Raw genomic sequence first — 8582 nt, 5'->3', positions numbered from 1 at the left:
ATTATATCATTATTATTCATTCATAGTAATTATTAACATTTTATTATAATAATTATTATGAATGAATAATATTAGAATAATAGTATTATTATAATTATTATTATGAATTGATTATTATTCATTCGTCACCACGAGCTAATGGAGCAGCAATCCGTGCGGCCTTTGTATACCTCGCTAACGCACTGCGCTGTGCAAGCTGCTCCAGCCTCATCATTGTTGTGATGGAGGGATGGGGAGAGTTGGGGGGTGGCTATTTTATTTTAAAATTATTCATTCAGCACCAGCATGCGGTAGTGCGGGGAAGGGGGGGGTGCAAGAAGGTGTTGGTGCATCTTGTGGTAGTGCAGACATGGAAGTGCATTTTTGTGATAGTGTTGAAATGGTAGTGCATGTTGTGGTAGTGCAGGAATTGTAGTGCATAGTGGGGTAGTGTAGAACTGGTAGTGCATAGTGGGGTAGTGTAGAACTGGTAGTGCATGTTGTGGTAGTATAGGAATGATAGCGGTGCATGTTGTGGTAGTACAGGAATGGTAGTGCATCATGGGGTAATGCAGGAATGGTAGTGCGTGTTGTGTTAGTGCAGGAATGGTAGTGCATCTTGTGGTAGTGCATCTTGTGGTAGTTCAAAGGTAAGTGCGGAAAGAACATTGCAGCATGGGTAATAAATAGTGAATTTTGGGTAGTGCAGTGTTGGTAGTAACACAGAGGCTGGTGCATGGTAGTTCAGGGCGGGTAGCGCACCGAGGGTAGGGCAGTGTTGGTACTGCAGAGAGGGTAGGGCAGTGTTGGTAGTGCAGGGAGGATAGTCCCACGTGGATAATGGATGGTCAGGTAGTGTACAGTCGTGGGTAGTGCCCAGTGGGGAGTGAGAGTGCAGGGAGGGTAGTGCAAGCACGTACCGCAACTGTTCAAGGCACACCAAGCTGCACAGTAGTAGTACATCCCAGTTTTCAAACACGCACACACATAGGAGCTGTCAGCCACCCCTCCCAACAGCCCTAACCCAACTTTTGTACGAACATGTTGAAGCAATATCCTGCTCTGGGCTTTTCTGTTGCGAATAATGGGCGTGCACGAATAGACGTGGCGCTTTTCAGTGTTGCGTTCATGCCTCTGAACAATTGTAATTGGCTATAGCCAACGGTACCTTGGGTTCGATGCCATTGGTAGGACCAGTGCCGGATTATCCGAGTAGCAAAAGTAGCTGCACATGCTACTGGCCCCGCACTATCAAGGACCCCTGCGCTAAATGCTTTCAAGCTATCAATTCCGGTTCAGTGATTCTGCACTTGCTCTATTACCATAGTACTATACTGCCTTCAACTTTTATGAACGACTGGGTGTTTACGGTTAGCGATTTGTCGTATTATCTGGCTGTATAGCAAATGAAAAAATACGATTACGGTACTTTACTATGCAAGTAAAAAAATGTGTGTTTTAATATTTACGTGTTGTTTTTTTTTAATATAAAGCCTCTTTATAATATATGCTACAGGCCCCGCACTATCTTAATTCGGCACTGGGTAGGACTAGTGATGTGTGGGCGTAACAAGAGGGTTTCTGTGTACAGCTGGATTTAGGCAACCCTGAATGATCCCGGGAAATTATCAATGTGGTCAGCTTTTCTCGAGACAAAGTCCTTACGAGTAAAAGCAACTTGACTGTGAAAACACTATGTAACACAATTTTGGTTCCTGGATAGTAAGTGGTATTTCGTAATTGCTTATGCCTAGAGAGTAAATCTAGAAAAACTACTCCCTTCTAAATCTTTTGTAGTCATTTTGTATTACTTTAGTATATAAATACATGCACATTTTAATTCGTAAGTTTTTTTTCTGACTTTATGTGAACAAAAAGACACAAATTCGATCGTTTTGTCATGGAAAATAGGTAAATTTCAAAATATCACGGTCCTGGTCACAAAAGCAAAGTTTATGGGGAATAATACCCATTTTCTGTACTTTTGAAGCATAAGCAATTAGGAAATAACACTACCCAGGAACAAAAATATTTATTAAAAAAATTGTTACACAGTCATATAAATGTATCGGCCGAGCGGCCTTTCTCCGTGGCTGCACTGGTGGCCATCTGTAATTCTCTCCCACTGTTCAGACTCACACACTGCGTCTTAAAGTATTTTCTCAGGCGGATTCATGCTATAACAGGTGGAGGAAAAATTGGGTGAACGCCATGATCACGAATAAGCAGCTCACCGAGGATCTCAAAGACAAAGACACCCCCCATATCGCCTTTAATAGACTGTTGAGGCAAGTACTACCAATGATTCCACCTGCACCACTACCACCACTACCCAGCCAGCAGGAAGTTCACTGCCCGCCCCCAACCAGTGGGCTGTCTGACATTTAATCCGACCTGGCCACGCCAGGTGCAGTCGCCACGAGTGGGAGGAGGAAAGAAAATCACCAAAATGCAACCGCAACGTCCCATAACTGCCAGTGGAACACATCGTGAGGTCATGACCACTACGAGTCTATGGAGCTTTGCGAGTATGTGGGCCTATGTGAGCCTATGAGTCTACGTGTGATTGTGTGGGTCTCCGTGCGAGTCTATAGGTCTCTGTGTGAGCCTATGGGTCGCTGTGTGAGCCAATGGGTCTCTATGTGAGTCTATGGGTCTCTCTGTTAGTCTATAGGTCTGTGTGAGAGCCTAAGAGTTTCTGTGTGAGTCTAAGGGTCTGTGTGAGCCTATGGATGTCTGCGTGAGTTTTGGGATTCTGTGTGTGAGCCTAGGTGTCTCTGTGTGTGAGTCTACGGGTCTCTGTGTGAACCTATGGGTCTCTGCGTGAGTATACGGGTCTCTGTGTGAAGCTATGGGTCTCTGTGTGATCCTATGGGTCTCTCTGTGAGTCATTGGGTCAGTCTGTGTGTCTATAGAACTGTATGAGGTCTTAGGAGTCTCTGTGTGAGTCTAAGGGTCTCTCTGTGAGTCTGGGTCTGTGTGATAGCCTAATAGTCTCTGTGTGAGTCTAAAGGTTTGTGTGAGCCTATGGGTATCTGCGTGAGTTTTGGGATTTTGTGTGTGAGCCTAGGTGTCTCTGTGTGTGAGTTTACGGGTCTCTGTGTGAACCTATGGGTATCTGCGTGAGTCTACGGGTCTCTGTGTGAACCTATGGGTCTCTGTTATAGCTGGTACTCAATTCATATCGGTACGAAAGGAGACAAAGAAAAAAACGCGTTAAACTCGAGCGACTGCCATGGATGAAGAAAGGAAAGGATTGTCAGAAATGAGTCTCATCAACAAGGGCAATGCGACGACCAAACGGAGTAGCCGGAGGAGACGCGGAATTGTTTGTGCGGTGCCACGATCGGCCCAAACAAGGCGCCCGGGCGTAAATACAGCCCCCGACGCTGCGAGACCTTTAGACTGCGGATGACATGTGTTGAACAACAATCATACGATTTACAATCGTTACCGTCGGAATAACGACGACGCGTGACGCGGTGACGCGCGCCGGCGAGCAAGCGCGTTGGAGGTAGGGGTTGGCGGATGACGCGGAGACAGCAGTGTAGCTCATATGGAGTGTGCAGGCGGTGCAACTGCACGGGTAAAAAAAGTGTGTCTGTTTGTTTGTGTTTCTCCCTTGTGATGGGACGTTGTAGGATGAACGTTGAGATTCATAAGGGGCACAGGGGTGACCAATAAGGATTGAATTGGTCTGAAATAAGGTAGGGCACTGATAAGGGGTTTACAGGTGTAATAGCGTTGAAGACTCTTGACACCGAGGTTGGAGGCACACGTATTTATTCTGTACCAACACGATACAGACCGGGACATACAACACTGGAGGGGGTATCGGCCCCCTCACCCCCTCACCCGTCTAACTGGGGATACACTACCTAGCTATACCTAGCCTACCTCTGGGTCCTCCACTAACTAGCCCGACACTGGTAAGTCGGGCTTACGGCACCCGGAGTCCCAGACCAGCTCTGACAAGAGCGCTGGCTCTGGCTCTCGGGACCACGCCACTGGCTCGACCCTGATCCCGTGTGGCCCTGATAAGGGCGGCGATCCAGGGGAGTCCAGGGCTCTAACTATGATGATCTTCTGTCTTCACTTGTTAGCTTAACATTTCTCCCCGAGCCCTCTGACACATCCCCTTTTATACTCAACCCCCGCTGAGGGGTGGGGCCCCGGGCTGCCCGGTCCGGACGTCGTTGAGAGCACCCCCCCGTGCACTCACGTAGGCCCGCCTACTGTGTTTGTTTCCCATAAGCTGCCATGCATAACGGCTCTCTCTCTAACACCCCTACACAGGTATGGAACTCGTATGTGCGGACCTTTTGAACATGATCTCGTATCTTCGGTGAGTTTTCTTCAGCCATTCCAGTTTCCTCCCACAAGAAAAATACCTCTTGGTAAAAAAAAAATACTTACCAACGCGGGGACCCCTCCCGACAATCATCATGAGGCTGCAAAGTAATGTTTGCTATCCGACTATTTAAGTATTTGATCTGCTTCACCAATGATCGGTTCGATTACTTCGACTCATTGGATGATTACACGCAATTATGGATGGGGCAGGAGTAAAGTCTCACGTCTGTTCCCCACGTGTGCCGCTGAACGGGAGGTAATGGGCGGGCTTTAATGACTCAATTGGTATAGAGGGCGTGGCTCTGTAGGAGGGAGCGGGGGGGGGGGTCGCGGGGGGGATCGCGGGGGGGGGAGTAGCGGGGGGGGGGGCACGCAAAGTACAGGGACTGCTCTATTTGCAAACTAGTTCGGTCCCAGAGGTCTGTTCGTAAGTCGATTTGTTCGTAACAGGGCAACGCATGAAGGGGCGTCTTGAGGCACAGGGCAAGTTTCTTTAATCTCCTGCGCCTTTTTGGTCAACCCAGCAGTCCGGGCAGTAGATTGACAAGCACGCGCGTGTGTTGGGGTAGATTGTGGGCATCCTTCAGTCCTTGCAAGACCGTCTGCCCAGCGTGGAAGTGTACTGGAGGCCGAAGTGCCACCTGGCAGTGGAGATGAGCTCTCGTTTAAGATCTCCTCCCAGTGGAAGCCCTTCCGCCAGCAAGGGGCGTAAGCGAACATTTGCGGGGCTGCGCCTCGACCTTTAAAAACATTTCAGGAACGCAAAGGGAGGCAGGGAGAGAGGAGAAGTCGATACAAACGGATCAAGGTCGCTAGAGCAGTGTTCTTCACTACATTTTAAGAGGGGGGGGGACACTTTCGCCGATAAGACATCACCACTGTTACATTGCTTATGGCTTTATTTTTGGTGATTTCGAAACGTTTTTGGATTTGTTTGTTGTAGTACGGTGTTAGAATGATGGCTTTAATCTAAGTTGTCTTGTGGTTGTTGTTTGACTTGCATCCCACTAGGATTTTTGCGCAGCGTTGGTGTACGGTGCTTTTTCTGGAAGACTTTGCAGTTTTTTCCTGGATTTTTCTGTCACTTTAAAATGTTTTCTTGTTTATGTTTTTGTTTTTGTTTGTTGCGGTTGCACCCGATTCAAGAGACGAATGGCTCACAGGGCTACACCAAATCAATGAAACTGAAAACTGAAATCAATGTCAGAGCCGCCACGCCACCTGCACGACAAAGCAATGCAATCCTCGATGCAAGGGTGTTGTGGTTGGACCGGCTTTGCAAGCTGTGCAAGCATAAAACATTTTTTTTGGAAAGTGCAAACCTACTCATTTGAAACCATTGGGGGGGTTTGACAGCAGCACGATGATGGTGGGGGAGAGGGGGTGTCACGTGTTTGTGTATCGTCGGGGGCCGCACTAAAGGGCATCATCGGCTCTTGAGGCACGTGCTGGAACAAAAGGGACACATCTTCTTGGCTCTTTCGGTAAAGTCACGTAGAAGGGCAGTAATACAATAATAAAAATAAAACATAATAAAATAGTAAGAATTATTTTATTATGTTTTATTTTTATTATTTCATTACTTCCCTTCTACGGGACTTTACCGAAAGAACCAAGAAGATGAATCCCTGCAGTCATGAAAGCTTTAAATCGAAAAAGGGACACATGTCAAGATACCCAAGGAAATGCTTCAGTAATTCGTTTTTTTTTTAAACGCGACGTATATTTATTCGATGTATTTGATTATTTTGGAGCAAGGGGTGTGCGTGGGAGAATACAGTGCACGCAGTTCCTATCACCCCCCACCCCCACCCCGTGTACGCGTGGTGTGTGCACCCTGTATCAGCTTGTCACTCCACTGCTGGATGAGGGCCTCCCTACGCCTTGTCGCGCGGCTCGTGATGCCGTGCTCAGCATACTTCACCACGCTGGTCGGCGTGGTGTCTTGGGTTGGTGAAGGCTCGAGAGGGGGGGGGGGGGGCGTTGAGCAGATTCTGCGAGAAGCGTACAAGTGCGGCACAACAAACGCACGTGTCCAGCCAGACTCCAGTCTGCTGAGGATCATGTCAGAGATCTAACGGGACCGGCGCTGACACGAGTGGAATAGTGCCTTAGCCTCACGTCTTATGAGAATGGGAGAAGAGATTTAAAATGAATTCTAGATTTGAAGCTTTCGTGACTGCAAGGATCCATATTCTTAGGTGTTTTCGGTAAAGTCACGTAGGTAAAAAAATTAAATTAATAAAAGTAAAATAAAATAAAAATCACGACGTTTCGGAGGCAACACAAGGTTCCACCTGAAGACGGAAGCTTGTGTTGCCTCCGAAACGTGATTTTTATTTTATTTTACATTTATTAATTTTAATTTTTTTACCTACGTGACTTTACCGAAAAAACCTAAGAAAATTTAAAATGAATTACCCAGTGAATTCTAGATTTGAAGCTTTGACTACGAATATTTGTCCCATCTTATTTGACAGGTACTAGTCTATTTTACCGAGTGTTGACATCCCCAGCGTTTAACAGTGCTGCTATTTTGTATTTGGCAGCCAACATCGGCCGTAACCCCGGTTGAGGTTCTCCAATTGTACCCTCCCTTCTAGCCCCGCCCCACACCGTTCCAGTCCCTGACTACCACATTTAGATAAGCCCCTCCCCCCTCCTCCCCTTAACTTGCATTTAAGATCTTGTCTCTTGGATTTATCTTCACTTGATACAGTAAATTTAGCTGTGACGGTCCCACCTGAAGACGGAGACTTGTGTTGCCTCCGAAACGTCGTGATTTAATTGATTTATTTTCATTTATTATTATTTTATTTTATAATTTTTTTTACCTACGTGACTTTACCAAAAAAACTAAGAGTACTGCCCAGTGAATATGGAGCGTTGGAGCAACGTTGCAATATTTATTGGATATCAGCCGTGGTCAATCCCCTGCTGGATAGAGGTATTGACCAAGGCACTGCCTCCTTTCACGATCCTGCGGTTTGGCAAACAATCGATCTAGTGGCACCAGCATGTGAACTGAATTAATCGTTCCATCTCCTCGGCTCGCGTGCTCCCCAGACGCATCCGATTGCTTGGCTGCCACTCCGTTGTCTTGGTTCTTTCGGTAAAGTCACATAGAATGGAAATAATAAAATAATAAAATTAAAACATTATCAAATATTCTCACGACGTTTCGGCCACAACGCAAGCAGCCGTCCTCAGGTGGATAGCAGGTCTGTCGAGAAGACAGAGTCTGAATAACACACCCAGCTTAAATAGTCGCTCCAAGCCTGGAGTGTGTCATTCAGACTCTGTCTTCTCAACAGACCTGCTCTCCACCTGAGGACGGCTGCTTGCGTTGTTTGTATTATTTTATTATTTCCCTTCTACGTGACTTTACCGAAAGAACCAAGAAGATGAATCCCTGCAGTCACGAAAGCTTTAAATCGAAATGCCACTCCGTTGTTATTATTATTATTATCGGCCATCCATCCCATCCAACGACTTGTCCTGCCCAAACCAACTTGATTTTCTCGACAGATCGAATGGTGCCATAAAACCTACGCGTGGTTCTCGGATTTTAAAAAATATAGATATTTCACACCTGTCAACTCCTTATCAGTGCCCTACCTTGTGACAGAGCAATTCAGACCTTACCGGTCACCCCGTGCCCTTATACATCTGAACGTTCGTCCTATAAAGTCCCATCACAAGGGGGGGAGCACAAATAAATATACAAAAATAAATGTGTTGCCCGTATTGAAACGGCTGTTCGCCGTATGGACCTGAAAACAAGATGTCCCTGCACGAGAATTCGGGGTAAGCCGTGTGGGTTGACAGCGGTGTCATTTGGTGATGCTTGCTGCGTTGGCAGCGAACGGTAACACAAGCACAATGAACAAAAACATGAACTCAATACATTCCTCAATAAACACTGTGGCATTGGAATAAAAAATATATATTATAGGCGACGTTTCGGGCAATGGTCCATCATCATAGCACGTAAAATAGTTTTATTTAAAATGTTTATATTTGCTAAGAAGCCATTGCCTGAAACGGCGCCTATTATAAAATATGTATTTATTTTAAGACCCCAGTGTTTCGGAAGAATGTGTTTCGATATACCAGGGTGTTTTAAAAATTATGGACCCGATTTGAAATCGCTATATCTCTGCAACCACGAGCCGCCCATGAATGAATCTCTTACCACTTGAAAGGGCGGGGCTATAGAGTTTCAAATGATGGCCTTCAGATGCCTCTCC

This window comes from Lethenteron reissneri, chromosome 28, assembly GCF_015708825.2.
Source record: "Lethenteron reissneri isolate LAM-NWPU_2019-01 chromosome 28, ASM1570882v1, whole genome shotgun sequence".
NCBI lineage: Eukaryota > Metazoa > Chordata > Hyperoartia > Petromyzontiformes > Petromyzontidae > Lethenteron > Lethenteron reissneri.
This window is presented reverse-complemented; position numbering follows the sequence as displayed.